Genomic DNA, 16,921 nt, shown 5'->3' on the forward strand with positions numbered 1-16,921 from the left:
GAGAGAAGATTACCAGAGATTGTAAGTGCACATCCAGATAGGCATATAGTAACACACACACACTCAACTTTTTTTATTTGTTTTTTTATTTTTTTTTCTTCTTGAGAAAAGGAAATAACTGAAAAGAAATAAAAATAAAAATAAAAGAGATAAAGCAATATACAATGGGTACTACGGAGAAGCCGATGGCGGTGGTGGCGGGAAATGTTGGGCAAACAAGGCTTGCATCAAAGATCGCGTCTCAAAGGCTTCATTCTGAACCCGTTGCTAGATGTCGAGCTGGCGGGCGTGTAGCTGGTCGAAGGTCGCCTGAGAATAGTCTCGATGCACCTGAAAATCCGTGCACAACTCCATGAGACTCGGGTGGCGATCACGAAGAGTACTATGGACCTGATCCACAGAGTACTGAAGCTGTAAGTACTCCTCACGAGTCATGTAGAGTGGGTCCCCTTAGGGAGGCACTGGGGAAACAGGACGGGGTCCTAGGCCTCATCAATTGGGGCACCAACCTGCTGCGGGATGCGAGATATGCTATGCTGCCATTCCTGCTGGCCGAAAGTCGGATATGCTCTATCAATCTCCTCATTCTTAGCAATGGGGAGGCCGTTAAGCTCAAACACAAGTGTCAACAAATTAGCAAATGGCAGTGGCCAAGTCAGGTTCTGCATAGGTTCAGGCCGAACTGCCTCTCGTAGAAATTTCTGCAAATGCATCCATATGATATACTCAAGCGAGACCTGATAGCCATGCTGATAACCGTGTAAAACTCGAACAAACTCCAAATGGCGCTCAGCTCTATTCCCAAGTGGAAGGACATTCTTATGGACCACAGAATCAATGAATAGCAAGCGGCTAGGCAGCTTGCTCCGCCGCAAGCATGTGAAACTGTTGTCACCGTGGGCCCCCGGGAAGTATTACTGGATGAGGCTATGTATGGGTTGTCGATCCTCAACTTCCGGGAAGGGCTGATATTCTGGCTTGGCGAAAAACCCTAACGCGGTGGCAACCATGGATGAGGTGATGTGGACAATATGACCATCAATGGTAGATAGCAGTCCATCCTTGGTGAGTGACTCATACAGGTTCTGGTAAAAGAGTCGTACCAGACGAGGATAAGTGGGCACTGTCACAGTGCAAACGCCCAACTGTTGCCGGAGTTGGAGCTGCTCAACGGCCCAAGTAATGTCCGTGCCACGCCGAAAATATGGAATGTTGAACTGCGTGAGCTTGTGAAGAGGGCGTGAAGCCCACTTCGGCCGTGGCAAGTCACCCGGTGGTGGTGGCGAGGATGGTGGTGACGGTGGCGATGGTGGTGCCGAAGAGGTGGAACCTCTGGCCTTTTTGGAGGCCCAAGCAGATACACGTCGACTCATATCCTGCACACACCAACAAACACATATACCCGTGAAACCAGCATGAGAAACAAATAAAATATTAAAGCACGAGTCTGCCCACTGATGTATCACATGCAACTCGCACCAATTTTTTTTTTTTTTGTATTTATTTATATAAAAACGAAAAGAATTAAATAAATGAATAAAAATGACATTAAATAAACTAAACTAAGCTATAAAAGAAGTAAACTATAGTATAAAATAAACTAAAGTATAGAATAAAATAAACTAAACTAAACTCTTTTTTTTTTTTTTTTTTTAAAGTTAGTAGAAGAGAAGAAAATAAAATAAAATAAAAACTAAACTACTTAACAATTAAATGAACAATTACATCATAATAAAAGTAAAAATAAAATCACTAACTAAACAAGTAAAATAAAAATAAAAACAACAATCCACTAACTAATGAAACTAACGAGAATCACTACTAAACTATCTAAACTAAACAAATATAGTAAATAAAAAAAAAACTAAATTATTATTATTATTAGTACCTTTATTTCTAGGGAAAATAAATCTAAAGTCCCTCTTCTATTTTTAGTAATGGAAGAGGTCCACAATATTATTTTTTGATGCCTAAGGTCCCTCCCATCTATCACAGAGAAATTTGATATATATCTCACTCTCTCGCTGCTCTCTTCCACTCCTCCAAATCCCCAAACTCAACCTTCTTCTTCAGCAAAGCTTGCATTTTCTGAGTAACCAAACATACATTTTCTTACCATACACGAAGATTTGAGTTCCTTCAACCGAAACAACCTATCAACCTCGATCTCAAGCAGCTTCTGGACTTCACCTCTCTTCACCATCTCCTTCAAATTCGTCTCCATCACCAAATGCCTCTCTCTCAGCATCTTCTCCGTCTTCTCTCTGTCCAATCTCAGCTGTTAGATCTTCTGGGAGTGGAGGAGACAAAATGGTCTATTTTCGGTGGAGATTCTCGTGTGAAGTGCCTTGAAGCCCAACACTTCCAACAGTGGGTTCGTCCTAGGCATGTTCGCCGGGAAGAGTGTGCGCATCTGTTTCCATCTGGTCGGGTTTACTCACAGGCAAATCCATCTTAGTAGGCAATGTTTTTTCCTTTCTGCCAACTGCAATATGGACCAACACAGTTCGGTCCATTGCTTTGGGTTGTTCTTGGGAATGCAAGAGAAAGGGTCGGTGATTTTTGTAGTTGACTATGAGTTTGCAGCGAGGTTGAAACCTACCGAGGAGTACGTGAGCAAGTATAAAGGGAACTACACATTCACCGGTGGAAAAGCTGTTGGGTATCGTAACCTTTTCGGTATAGCTTGGACTTTATTCATGGCTGAAGACAATCTTTTTCTCATCAATCGTAGAAGAAACCTTAACCAACCAGTGATCTCTGTGTTTGATGACTTCACTAAATCACCTTTCAACACCAGCTGCTTCTCAAAAAGACACATTATTAATGGTATGTAATCTTCTTCTTATTTTGGAAATGGACTAAATTTCTCTGGTTTGTATCTGTGATTATTGTGTAAATAGAAGGGGGAATTTCTCTGGAGAGAAAGAAGGCCAGAGAAATTTAAAATTTCTCTGGAGAGTGGGAAGGGTAGGGGAAGGTCAGAGAAATTTTCAATATTTCTCTAAAAAATCCAGAGAAGAATTTCTCTGTTGAGATTTTCTCTATGACAAAATAGGTAGAGGTGAATCTGCTGTTCTATTGATTTGATAAATTGTCCCAGAGAAATTCTCTTAGTCCAGAGAAATTACCTTCCAACCTAGAGAAATTCACATGAAGTCAGTGAAAATTCCCTTCTAGTCCAGAGAAATTCACAAAAACTCAGAGAAATTTGGAATTTTCTCTGTAACGTGTCCAGAGAAATTCTCTGGATCGAATTTTCTCTGGGTTGATGTTGAGGGACCTTAGACATTATGAAAATATTGAGTGTCATTTATGCTATAAAATCATAATGCCAGGGACCTTAAAAAAAAAACCCCTTATTTCTAAGGTTTTTTTTTTTTTTTGTACCGCACGTGCGGCTCTCATCTTCTTCCTACGCAGATTTTTGTTTTTTTTGTTTTTTTTTGGTTAAGATGAACAAACTAAATAAACATGGCTAGGTTAGTATACTACATGGCTAAATAAATAAAATAAAATAATAGAAAGAATAAACAACTAACAACAAACATGGCTAAGCAGTATAAAAAAAAATCCCTTTTTTTTAGGTATGAAACAAAGATCAAGATTTGAACCAAAAAAAAAAAAAAAATAATAATAATAATAATAATAATATAAAAATAAAATCAAAACTCTACTTCTCTCCTCCTATGTCCACAAATCTAAACAAAAAGTAAATTTTACCTTCAAAAAGGAGAGAGAGAAAAAGAAAGGAGATTCGCGGGAAAAAATGGTAGTCGCCGGAGATTCGTCGGACGGGGAGGAAATAGTGATGCCGGCGGTGAGATGGTAGGAAGGAGGGTTGAGAAGGAAGAAGAAGAAGAAGAAGAAAGAAAAATGAAGAAGAAGATGGTGATGGTGGGTTGTGGGGTTGAGAGAAGAGAGAGAGAGAGAGAGAGAGAGAGAGAGAGAGATAGATAAATAATGAGAGGTAGAGAGAGGGGGGGACAAAGTCAGGAGTGATTGCGGAGCGTCGTTTTTTTTTTTATTTAAATTTGATGGGTCGTTGAACACACCAAAAACACTAAACTACACCAAATTCTTTTAGAATAATGGCAAGTCCAGGTATCATTCCACAGGAACAATTGTGAAATTAAACTAATTTAATTGATAAATTCCTAAATTAATTTTGATGAAAAGAATGATTGATCATAACCTAATTTAATAACGAATAAATTAAACTAAATAATTAAATTTTCAATTATAACTGAAAATGGATTTACTGAATTGGGGAAAAACCTATGGCGAATAGTCCACCACTAGTCACATAAATAGGGTTTTCAAATTGAAAACAATTATGTTATGGTTCGAACGGAATAATGCTTCGTAACTACAAGTTCAAAACATTTAACAAGAAAATCATCACGTTTAATGTACGAGCACGAACCATCTCAAGTAGTATGAATCGTTCACTCTAAACTAAGGTAGTGATACAACTCGTCTCTTGTAGTATGATTCGTCTCATACCTTGAATGTGAAAGAATAAAAAACTCTTGTATGGAAAACATTCAACAATCACAAAAAGTCGAATATTTGAAGAAATAATAGAAAATATATATATGGAACTTCTTAAACACCATACAAGTGTTCAAACCTTTACATAATTGAAAATCAAAAAGAAAAACCTATTACATGGCTAGGGTTTCATCAAAATCCTAAAAAAGGAGACTAGCCACTCATAGAGGAGTGAAAGGAGGTAGATGGAGAAGGAGCCACTATGGGAGACATGCTTAAAGCTTCAAGTTCCTCTTCTTTTCAAACCGCACGTGCGGCTTGGTTTACGCACGCCTCTCCGCACCTGCTTTTAAAGCAGTGTGCAATTGTTGGATTTGGAATTGAGCCACACGTGCGTGGGTTGTGCCGTACGTGCGGAAATTTTTTATTTTTTTTTATAAAAGAACTTTATTTATATGTATATTTTTGAAAGATTAAAGATAAGAAATTAAAAATCGAGTACCACCCAAAGCATGCTAAATTATTTCTTCCTTCATTTGACATCCGGAATAAATAAATAAATAAATAAGAAAATAACGAAATGCCCACTAGAGGTATGATCTTCACGCGAAAACTATGGGTACTACTTTTCTCCCTAACTGTGTTTGTAACTTTCCCTATTCTCCAACAGGGTGACAGAGTAGGTTGATTCGGTATCCAGAATCGAGGCGCATAAAGCTACCTCAACCTATGGGGCTGCCCTACTGAGTTCAAGCCGGGATAGTTCTGACGCAATCTCCACACCCCTGGGTATTTAAACCAGACTCTAATCTCGAAAATTCCAAACCTTTGTGTTCTAGGCTTTGCCATTCGAACTCTAGTTTTCACCGTCTCAGTTGGTCTCCTAGGAACTCACTACAAACACGGTTAGGTGACTATACCAGACCGTCAGATGCCGTTCGGGCACGGCTAACACCAAATGAATTACACTTTTAGAGGATTTAAAGTCTCCTAGACGCAAATGAAGCACATCAAGAACAAAGAAAAACAAAATAGAATAGGAGGGAAAGAAAAAAGAACAAGAAATTAATCTATCAATCATAGTAAAACGGGTCCATCAGAGCAATGGACAATCCCCTTTATATATGGCTTCAGTCTTTGACCATTCACTTTAAAAGTGTGGCCAGTCTTTGGATCTTGGACCTCAACGGCGCCATGAATAAATGCCTCAACAACCACAAAGGGGCCATCCCATCTTGATCTTAACTTACCGGGAAAGAGTCTCAATTTTGAATTAAAAAGCCACACTTTTTGGCCAGGTTCAAAGGATTTTCTATTAATGTGCTTGTCATGGAATTCTTTAGTCCGAGCTTTAAAAACTCTCGAACTCTCATAAGCATCATTCAGAATTTCCTCCAACTCATTGAGTTGCACTTTCCGGTTGAGCCCAACCGTAGCCATAACGAAGTTAAACTTCTTTATGGCCCACAATGCTCGATGCTCAAGTTCAACTGGGAGATGGCAAGCTTTGCCAAACACCGCCCTATATGGTGACATCCCAATGGATATCTTATAAGCAGTGCGGTAGGCCCGTAATGCATCAATCAACCGTTGTGACCAAACTTTCTTATCTGGCCTCACCATTTTTTCTATTATGTGCTTTACCTCCCTATTTGAGACTTCTACTTGGCCACTAGTTTGAGGATAGTAAGAAATGCCAACTTTATGAGTGATGGAGTATTTCTTGACTACTGACTCAAAGAACCGGTTACAAAAATACGTACCCTGATCACTTATTATGGCTCTAGGAAACCCAAAACGACTAAAGATTTTTTCATGCAAAAATTTGATTACAACTCTATGATCGTTTGTTCGGGTAGCTATCGCCTCCACCCACTTAGACACATAATCGATTGCTAAGAGAATATACTCAAACCCGAATGACGACGGGAAAGGTCCCATAAAATCAATCTCCCAAACATCAAATATCTCTACCACAAGAATAGGGACATTGGCATCATGTCATGCCGAGATATCGAACCCATTTGTTGATAGCGCAAACAAGTTCTACAAAATTCACGGGCATCTTTAAAAATTGTGGGCCAATAAAACCCGCTCTGTAAAATCTTAATGGCCATTTTATGCCCACTAAAATGACCGCCACATGCAGAAGAATGACAAAATGTACAAATGCTATGCACCTCACTCTCCGGCACACACCGTCAGATCACTTGGTCGGAGCAATATTTAAACAACTCCGAATCCTCCCAAAAGTAATACCTGACCTGCGAAAAGAATCGGTCTTTGTCTTGCTTAGACCAATTCTGCAAAATTTGCCCAATGGCCAAGTAATTTACAATATGTGCAAACCACGGGGGGCTCACTTGTGACAGCTCAAAGAGTTGTTCGTCCGGAAACGAATCATGCAAAATAAGAGGGTCACTAGTATACTCAACGAGGATTCAAGAGAGGTGATCCGCCACCACATTCTCAGACCCTTTCTTATCTCAGATCTCTAAGTCAAATTCCTGAAGCAACAAAATCCATCTAATTAACCTAGGTTTGGTCTCTTTCTTTGATAATAAATACCGCAAAGCGGCATGATTAGTGAAGACTATGACCTTGGAACCTAAGAGATAGGACCGGAATTTATCTAAGTCAAAGACCACAGCTAGCAACTCTTTCTCGGTGGTAGTATAATTCAATTGTGCATCCGAGAGAGTGCGACTAGCTATATACTAGTATATAGCAAATGGTGCCTTATTGACCCTTTGGCCCAACACAGCCCCGCCAGTATAATCGGAGGCATCACACATGATTTCAAAGGAAAGTGACCAATCTGGTGATTTCATGATTAGGACGCACCTCATCAAAGATAAAAGGCGCGTCCTTAACCAGTAAACTACACAAAGGACGTGATATCTTACTAAAGTCTTTGATGAACCTACGGTAAAAACCTACATGCCCAAAGAAAGACCTAATTTGACGCACGGAATTGGGCAGAGGAAGGCCTGCAATGAGGTCAACCTTAGCCTTGTCTACCTCTATACCTCGAGAGGACACAATGTGTCCCAACACTATACCCTCACGAACCATAAAATGGCTCTTTTCCCAACTCAAAATTAGGTTTGCCTCAATGCATCGTTCCAACACTCTAGTCAAGTTCCTAAGGCATTCCTCAAAAGACGGTCCAAACACCGAAAAATCATCCATGAAAACCCCTAAGAATTTCTCCACCATATCGGAGAAAATGGCCATCACACACCGTTGAAAAGTCGCCGATGCATTACATGGCCCAAAGGGCATGTGCCTGTAAGGAAAAGTGCCAAAAGGACATGTGAATGTGGTCTTTTCCTGGTCAGCAGGGTACACCAGGACTTGATTATACCCCGAATAGCCATCAAGAAAACAGTAGAAACCCTGCCCCGCTAACCGCTCTAGGATCTGGTCAATGAAAGGTAAGGGAAAATGATCCTTCCTAGTTGAGGAATTCAGTCTCCTATAATCAATGCACACTCGCCACCCAGTAGTGGTTCGTGTGGGGACTAACTTTCCTCTCTCATTCTCAACAACAGTGATGCCCGATTTCTTGGGCACCACTTGTGTGGGACTCACCCACTTGCTATCCGAGATGGGGTATATAATACCCGCATCCAACAATTTCAATACCTCCTTTTTCACCACCTCTTTCATATTAGGATTTAGTCTCCGTTGCATTTCACGAGAAGGTTTGGTGTCCTCTAGGTGTATATAATGCATGCACACGGAGGGATCTATCCCTTTCAAATCAGCCACTGACCACCCTATAGCACTTCGATGTGCCACGAGAACACTCATTAACTAACTCTCCTGCTCTACAATCAAGTCAGATGCAATGATGACTGGTAAAGTATCCTGGGGCCCTAAAAATGCATACTTGAGTGTGGCCAGGAGTGGCTTCAACTCAAGTGTAGGTGGTATGACCAAAGATGGTATGGCAAGCTCTTTCGACAGAAGAGGAAGTGACTCAAACTGGGCTTTCCATAGAGGAAAATCCGGTATAGAAGAAGCATTAAGCAAGACATTCACCTCCTCAACTGACCCATCAATATCAAAATTTTCAAACTCAAAATGAGCTAGACAAGCCTCTAAAGGGTCTACAAGAATGGAGGGCAAAACTTCCACCACAATCTCATCCACAACATCCACAAATAAGTACTCTCTCTCATGGGGTTGTATGGATGCTTGGAAAACATTAAGTTTCACTTGCATGTTACCAAATGAAACTTCCATAACCCCGGTCCGACAATTAATGCATGCATTGGCCGTAGCCAAGAAAGGTCGACCTAAGATTATCGGGATTTGTTTCCTAGAACTGGCTACCGGTTCCATATCTAAAACCAAAAAGTCGACAGGAAAATAAAACCTATCGACCTTCACTAGTACATCCTCAATCATGCCACGTGGCACTTTGAGGGAGCGGTCAGCCAACTGAAGAGTGACAGTAGTGGGCTTTAACTCGCCAAGCCCAAATTCCTCGTACTCTGTGTACGGCAACAAATTGACACTAGCCCCTAAATCTAACAAGGCCCTATCAATGAAATGGTCCCCTATAATGCATGCAATGGTTGGGGCACCCGGGTCCTTAAGCTTAGGAGGTGTGTCATTCAAAAAGATGGAGCTTACTTGCTCCGTGAGTAGGACTTTTTGGGACACGTGTCCCCTAGATTTACGCTTTTGTATACAAAGATCCTTTAGAAATTTGGCATAGGAGGGTACTTGCTTAATCGCCTCCAACAGGGAGAGGTTGATTTTTACCTGTTTAAAGACCTCCATCATTGCTTCCATAGATGCCGCCTTTCATTAAAAGGGGGCGGTGTATCAAGGCATTGGGGAAAAGGTGCCTTAGGCTCATGTAAAGCGTTAGGGACTAAGTCATCCCTTTTAAGTGTTTCCCCATCACCCTTGCTCTCATCGGGTGTACCACCGTAGTCACCCTTCTTAGCTCTAGTTGCATCAGACGCAACTGACTGAAGCTCTAACTCCCTCCCACTTCTCAAACTAATCACTGCTTGCACCTGCTCATGGTGCTTTCCATTCCCACCCGAACTCTTTGCCCCGTATTGTCCCTTAGGGTTGCCCACAGTTTGACTTGGTAATTTTCCCTCCTCTCTTCGATTCATGTTGTTAGCCATTTGACCCAATTGGGCCTCTAGCTTGGCAACAGAGTGAGTGTTGGGAGTGAACTACCGGTGCTAACCCCTTAAGTTCTGAGAGAACTTCCAACACCTGAGTCTCAAAGGCAGAGTTGCCCTGCGGAACAGGCGGGGGTTGTGGTTGCCGGTACGGTTGTGGGGCTCGATAAGGTTGCGGTGGTTGGTAGGATGATTGGTTGGCAAAATTATTGAAATTCTGCCTTGGTGGTGGAGGATTGTAAGAAGTGCTTTGTGAAGGGGGTCTTCATGAAAAATTAGGGTGATTTCTACATCCCGGATTATATATATATTGGAGTATGGATCATTACCCGGGTTGGAGAATCCTTGAGCCGCATTCACATGCTCTTGGACTAACTCCGAAAATTGTGATGCCGAAGGGCACTCACTCAAGTCATGAGTAGGGCTCGCACATATAACACATGCCTCGTGAAATTGAGGCTAATCTTGCTGGGTAGGGCATGTCCCGCAGCTAATAATTGGTCCATTTTGTGGGACAGTGTCTCTACTTGTTGGGCTAACTTTAGATTTTGCCCGACCTCATAAATGCCCCCTCTTTTCAGGGCTCCAACTACTGGTTGCCGGACTTGCCGGGCTACGGAGGCATGGTGAAGGGAATTATCACTTAAGTTCTCAAACAATTGCCATGCCTCGGCATCATTTTTGGACATAAATGTCCCACCCCAGGATGAGTCCACCATTTGGCGTGCGGCTTAGTTAAACCATAATAAAATGTTTGAACAAGTTGCCAATCAGGCACTTGGTGGTGGGGACACTGTTGGAGAAGGTCTCGAAGTCTTTCCCACGTCTCATGGAATTGCTCGCCATCCATTTGAGCAAAGTTTGTGATGGCTCGCCTAAGTTGGTTGGTTTTACCTATGGGAAAGTACTTCTCCAAGAACCGTTGTTGTAATTGGTCCCAAGTTGTGATTGAATTAGCAGGTAAGGAATTCAGCCAGTGTTTGACTTTATCCTTTAATGAGAATAGAAACAATCGCAATATTAAGGCCTCATTTGTGAAATTCTGGATCCTCACTGTCGAGCAAATTTCCAGAAATTCATTCAAATGTTTGGAAGGATCATCATGAGTTAGTCCATGGAATGATGGAAGCATTTGTATGGTGCTGGACTTAATCTCATAATGAGCAGTAGTGGTGTTGGGTAATTCGATACATGACGGTGATGTATATGCAGTGGGTGTGAAATAATCCTTAAGGGTCCAGTTAGGCACATTCGGGACATCTGGATCTGCCATCTCTAATGGCTAAATGTATGAATATGAATACTCAAGCCTAAGAACATGGGCAGAGGCCCTAAGTCTCCGAAGAGTCCTTTCTAGTTCAAGGTCCAAACTCCACAATTCAGGGCGACAAGAACGACGCCCGTGCATATACTACCCACACACACAAAAAGTTCCGACTCAGTGCACTAAATTATGAAAGCAAAATACCAAAGGGAAAAATACTCAACGGTTTAACGAAAATGTTTTACTCGTCTTGTGGGTGCTTGACGTGTAGACGTTGTCTCCAACCTCTAATTGAGTTTCGTCTTCTTTTTTAGCACTTGGTGCTTTGCTTACGAGTGTTTGCTTCTGTTTACGCACTTTAGTGCTGCGGTTTTTAATTTTTATTTTTAAAGCTCGGTTGCGCTCCGCTTGCACTTCGGTGATAGCTTCAATTTCAAACGCTTTGCACACTTAACAACACAAAAGCATAAAATCCTAAACTAAAAATTAAAATAAGAATGTAACTTTAAATTAACTAATTTCGCCAGAAGTCCCCGACAACGGCGCCAAAATTTGATGGGTCTTTGAACACACCAAAATTAAACACTAAACTACACCAAATTCTTTTAGAATAATGGCAAGTCCAGGTATCGATCCACAAGGACAATTGTGAAATTAAATTAATTTAATTGATAAATTCCTAAATTAATTTTGATGAAAAGAATGATTGATCATAACCTAATTTAATAACGAATAAATTAAACTAAATAATTAAATTATCAATTATAATTGAAAATGGATTTACTGAATTGGGGAAAAGCCTAGGGCGAAGAGTCCACCACTAGTCACGTAAATAGGGTTTCAAATTGAAAACAATTATGTTATGGTTCGAACGAAATAATGCTTCATAACTACAAGTTCAAAACATTTAACAAGAAAATCATCACGTTCAATGTACGAGCACGAACCATCTCAAGAAGTATGAATCGTTCACTCTAAACTAAGGTAGTGATACGACTTGTCTCTCATAGTATGATTCGTCTCATACCTTGAATGTGAAAGAATAGAAAACTATTGTATGAAAAACATTCAACAATCACAAAAAGCCGAATATTTGAAGAAATAATGAAAAATATATATATAAAACTTCTAAAACACCATACAAGTGTTCAAACCTTTACATAATTGAAAATCAAAAAGAAAAACCTATTACATGGCTAGGGTTTCTTCAAAACCCTAGAAAAGGAGACTAGCCACTCATGGAGGAGTGGAAGGAGGTAGATGGAGAAGAAGCCACCATGGGAGACATGCTTGAAGCTTCAAGTTCCTCTTCTTTTCAAACCCTAGCCTCCATTTCTTGACAAAACAACTCCAGAACCCTAATCCAGCCTTTTTCTTGCCTATTTATACTTCTGGTGTCTTTCCAAACAGGTTTAAAACTTCTGGCACATTTTTCTAGAAAAAGTCAACGCACGTGCGGGAAAGTCAACACACATGCAGACAAAGTCAACTCTCTCCAAATTCTGTCTTTTTGCCCATTTTATTCTCCGACTATGTACAACTTGATTGACATTCAACACACAAAGTATACATTTTGGCAAGCAAGTGAAGTTAAGAGATCCTAATTAACGGCCTCAATGATGTACAATTCAGCTTTAATCATATACATATATATATATATATTCTAAGAAAAGAACAAGCACATCGAAATCATCGATCTCTCACATTTTGTTGCTATTTTAGACTTAAAGTTGAAATGATCATTCATCAACTTCAGTTCATCACTCCTAGCAAATAACTCTAGCTAAAAATAAAATGATAATAATAATAATGATAAATCCATTCATTATGGAGTTTAGGTTTCTCTTTCATCTTTTCCAAGGAAATAGATGATTCTGATTCACTGACTTGTGCAATTAATCCTGGTTAAGAATATCAGCGTAACATGTTGATATAGTGATCTTGAATAGAATTGACTTAACCTATATTAAATCTCCCCTCTAGCACGACTTTAAGAGCACCATATGCATATTTCATCGTAAAATTTATAATTATATACATGTTTATGTCGATACTTCCAGCTATATTAGAACAAAATGAAAGGTGAGTTAGTTATAGTATATATGATTCTCTATAGTTAAATCTCTATATCTTATAGTATCTATATGGTTGCAAATTAGTAAAATTTTTAATACTCTAATGGTCGTGAGTATAGGGACAGCAAAATAAAAATATTCTTAGTCTAATTCTAGTGATTTGAGGTCAGAGCCACCACCATTGTGTTTGAGTCTGTTTAATATGATTTATTATAAGTTAAAAGTTAACAATTAAACAATAGAAATGAAAAGTATCATTCCTTAAACATTTAGAGATAATCAATTATTTTTTTAATTATTTAAATTATTTTTACTTAATAAATATGTTATCATAATTAATAATAATAGGAAACAATTCAAATAAATTGCATTAACCTCTTCTACATCTTGTTTGCTTGAAATTCATATTTGAACAACCAAAGAGAAAATATACTATGATAAAGTGAGCCATGACATAAGTCACTATTTAATGTCACCGGGTATTCTTGTTCACTAGTTTCTTAATAATTATTCATCAAACAACGGCAAGAAGTCATTTTTCAAGTATATCCAAGTAGGTGGTGAAACAAGATAGTAAAAGAAAAATCAATGGCATAAGTCATTTTTCAAATAGATATAAATTTGAAAATCCTATAAATCAATGCAAACCTTAAGCGCCTTTATTCAAAGCAAGTGTAGAAAACACAAGAAGTAAATCACTCAAAAGGGGAAAACAGAGAAAGGGAGGGAGAGAGAGCGAGCGACAGACACAGACAGAGACTGTGAAAGAGAGGTCGAGCAAGAGAGAGGGAGAGAGAAGCCTGCAATATGTGTACAAAGCATTATATATACACAGAGACACACATTAAACATCATGTTCAAAATTTTTAATCAATTACAGCCACATTTGAATGAACCCTACAGCAACAATGTCAGAAATAAGGGAAACACAGAAAGGGGGAGCCAGAAAGAGAGAAAGAGATAGAGAGAGAGATAGAGAGAGACAAAGCCAGACAGATAGATTGTGTGAGAGAGCGAGAGACGGACGCACAGATAGACTGAGAAGTAGAGCGTGAAAGCGAGAGAGAAGGAGAGAGAGAGAACCTATGATGTGCGGCTACGACGGTGGTGATTTGCGCCAGTGGCGGTGGCGATGGCCGTCGCAATGTCGCCCGTACAGTAGGCTACGGTGAGGGGGGCTGATTTCTATGAGATTTGGTGAGGTGTGTGTATGATACACTGTTGTGAAGTTGTGTGTGATCCACTGTTGCCTAGCAGATCAACACGCGCGCAGCAATAAAAGAGGTGGCACGCGTTGAAATTTCAACCTTTAGCGACTAATTTTATTCTTAGTCGGGAAAGGAATCAATTATGCCGACTATAATGCTTTGGTAGCCAAATATCACTCAACAACAACGAAAATATTAGTCGCGAAACATCCTCTTTCGCAAATAAGTCATATTTTAGTCAAGAAAAAGCAATATTACAGATTAGAAATTTTTTTTTAGCCTAAAATGTACACTAACGGACTAATATCCTATTTAGTCGCTAAAAAATTAAATTTTTGCCGACTAAATTGAAATTTAGTCGCCAATTATACATATTTATCGACTAAAATATTTTAGTAGCTACACGTTGAACCAATGCCGACAAAATTAATTCTTAGTCGCCAAAAATTGTACTTTTGGCGACTAAAAATGTTTTAGTCGCCAAAGGTGCATTTTCTTGTAGTGGCTGCCAAGCCATAAATGCATATTGCTATCAGAAAAATCCCCATGCTCTTTGAGTGAGTTTGGAACAAAGAGTCATATCTATTTTGATACTCGATTTGAATGAAGCCAATCAGCAATGTAAGCCAAGCTATAAATATAGCATGGCATGCAACAACATGGGAGAAAGTGAATTCTCTTATTCTAGCAATAACAGGAATCAAAGATAAAAAATATGTATTAGAATCATCAAAGGATTTGAAAGAAGTACCATTTTAGTTTTTATTTATTTATTTTTAAATGTAAAACTAACTTTGTTCTCAATTGTAGAACTTTGGCTGGATTATTTAAGATGGTAGTCAAAAGCTGGAACTATTTAGGTAAGAGATTGAAAATTAAAAGATAAAATAATAAAAATGTTACACTGACCTTTTTCGGTGGATGAGGAATTATTGAATAATGAAATAACAACCGAACAATACATGAGTTAAACAATCAATTAAAAGTATTTTTAATTATCTCCAAGAAAAATGTTTCATCAAATTACCAAGTAAAATATGAAAAATTATTACAAGAGTACATAAGCTATTGATTGAAAAATTAAAACAAAAAATAAACACTACATAAAAATAAAATAAAATAAAATAAAATAAACAATTGAACAAGTAAAACACACACAGCATAATGAGATGCAAAGAATACCTTAGTTTCTTTTTTCCGACTCCACTCATGCTATCAAAACTTTCAACTTCTAAGTAAACCTATATTATTCCAAATGAAAAAAACAATTATAAAAGCATTTACTATTGTTTTGGGCAAATTACATATACCTCCCTCGAGGTTTAGCTAAATTACAGATACCCCTGAGGTTTCGGAAATTACAGATAGCCCCCTGAGATTTATATTTTCATAACAAATTGCCCCATGAGGTTTATATTTTCATAACAATTTACCCCCTAATTTGTTATGCAAATAGTACCTTCAGGAGGGTATCTGTAATTTTTCGAACCTCAGGGGTATCTGTAATTTTGCTAAACCTCGAGGGGGGTATATGTAATTTTCCCTACTGTTTTTAAGTGTTGGAAGCTATTTACAATTCAGAACCAAAAAAATAGTGAACCTTAATCTAGACCAAGATAAACTAAAGCAAAGTATGCACATCCATAAGAAGAAAAACATGTCCAACAATGACAATGAAATAGAAAAATTACCCGGAGATTGAGGGGACATGTCTCTCGTCCCTCAATCCTTTGGAATGATAAGCAATGTGATGAAGAATGGCTTGGCCAGGTGACCAAATTGCTCTAGCCTGTGTGTATATACAAGAACCCCAAGTTACATCAATCTATCAGGCAACTAATTACAAATCAAGAATTAAAACAAACACACCAACATGCAAAAAAATGTTTCATCGATCTCTAAATTATGTTTTTGTTGGATATTCATCTCAGCTCTACTTGTTTCCATGAAAGTATTTTTATATGAAATTACCTTTCTAACTTGGAAAGAGTAAAAACACATTAGTAAATATCTAGAAGAATTAACACGAAAACACCAACATACAAAAAAAAGTTTCATCAATCTCTAAATTATATATTTTTTTTCTGTATACCTGACATGAAACACATTTTGATATGAAATTAACTTTCTAACTCATAAGGAGTAGAAAAGCATTGGTAATCCCTCCATTGGTAAAGCCATGGACTAATTTTATTATTACGATTATATATATATATATATATAAAGCAAAATCCATTTCCAGCAAAACTTTTAATTCCCCCATGCGGTAAAGGATTTCAACCTATAAAATGATACCAAATAAATAAATACTTTAAAAAAAAACAAACAAAAAAAACTGGGTTTTCTTTTTTCCTGTAGAACCCTAACCCAATAGTTCTAAGTCTGGGGATTTTTTTTTGCTGTTGAGATCGTTCGACAAAGAGAATAGAGAGTGGTTTGGTGACTGGAAATAACCTGAAAAAGCTTCGGATCTTTGATGACTGCTGCTCTACTTTGCAGCGACTAATTTGCTTTCCCTTCACCCTTGTCTCCCTATGTACGAGGCTAGGGCTTTTTGTATAGGAGTCTCCGATTTATAGGATTTTATGGGTAAGAGAAGGGTAAATTACACCCTTTTAATTATACTTATTTATAAACTCATACATATTAATCTATTTAATTAGGGAGATGCACCAATAAATCTTAAATTAATAACTTATACACTGTTTAGTCTTAAAAATTTTCGTA

At 38.5% G+C, this 16,921-nt stretch overlaps 1 protein-coding gene across 9 annotated transcripts in view; it reads right to left on the reverse strand.

The window, feature by feature from the left end:
- Positions 1 to 16,796, reverse strand: part of LOC114278686 (uncharacterized) — a 31,067-nt gene extending 14,271 nt beyond the window's left edge. For 5 of the 9 annotated variants that reach the window (XR_014329833.1, XM_082869254.1, XM_082869258.1 and 2 more), the window contains exons 1-4: positions 16,649 to 16,796; positions 15,886 to 15,983; positions 15,377 to 15,435; positions 164 to 1,376 (exon numbers count right to left, since the gene is read on the reverse strand). The gene's annotated coding sequence lies outside the window, so the exon portion shown is untranslated. The remainder of the gene's footprint in view (positions 1 to 163; positions 1,377 to 15,376; positions 15,436 to 15,885; positions 15,984 to 16,648) is intronic. The other 4 variants (XR_014329834.1, XM_082869257.1, XM_082869256.1 and 1 more) reach the window with 1 other exon arrangement.
- Positions 16,797 to 16,921: the final 125 nt, after the last annotated feature.

Source organism: Camellia sinensis, chromosome 5, assembly GCF_055761805.1.
Source record: "Camellia sinensis isolate YWXY chromosome 5, ASM5576180v1, whole genome shotgun sequence".
NCBI classification, from domain to species: Eukaryota; Viridiplantae; Streptophyta; class Magnoliopsida; order Ericales; family Theaceae; genus Camellia; species Camellia sinensis.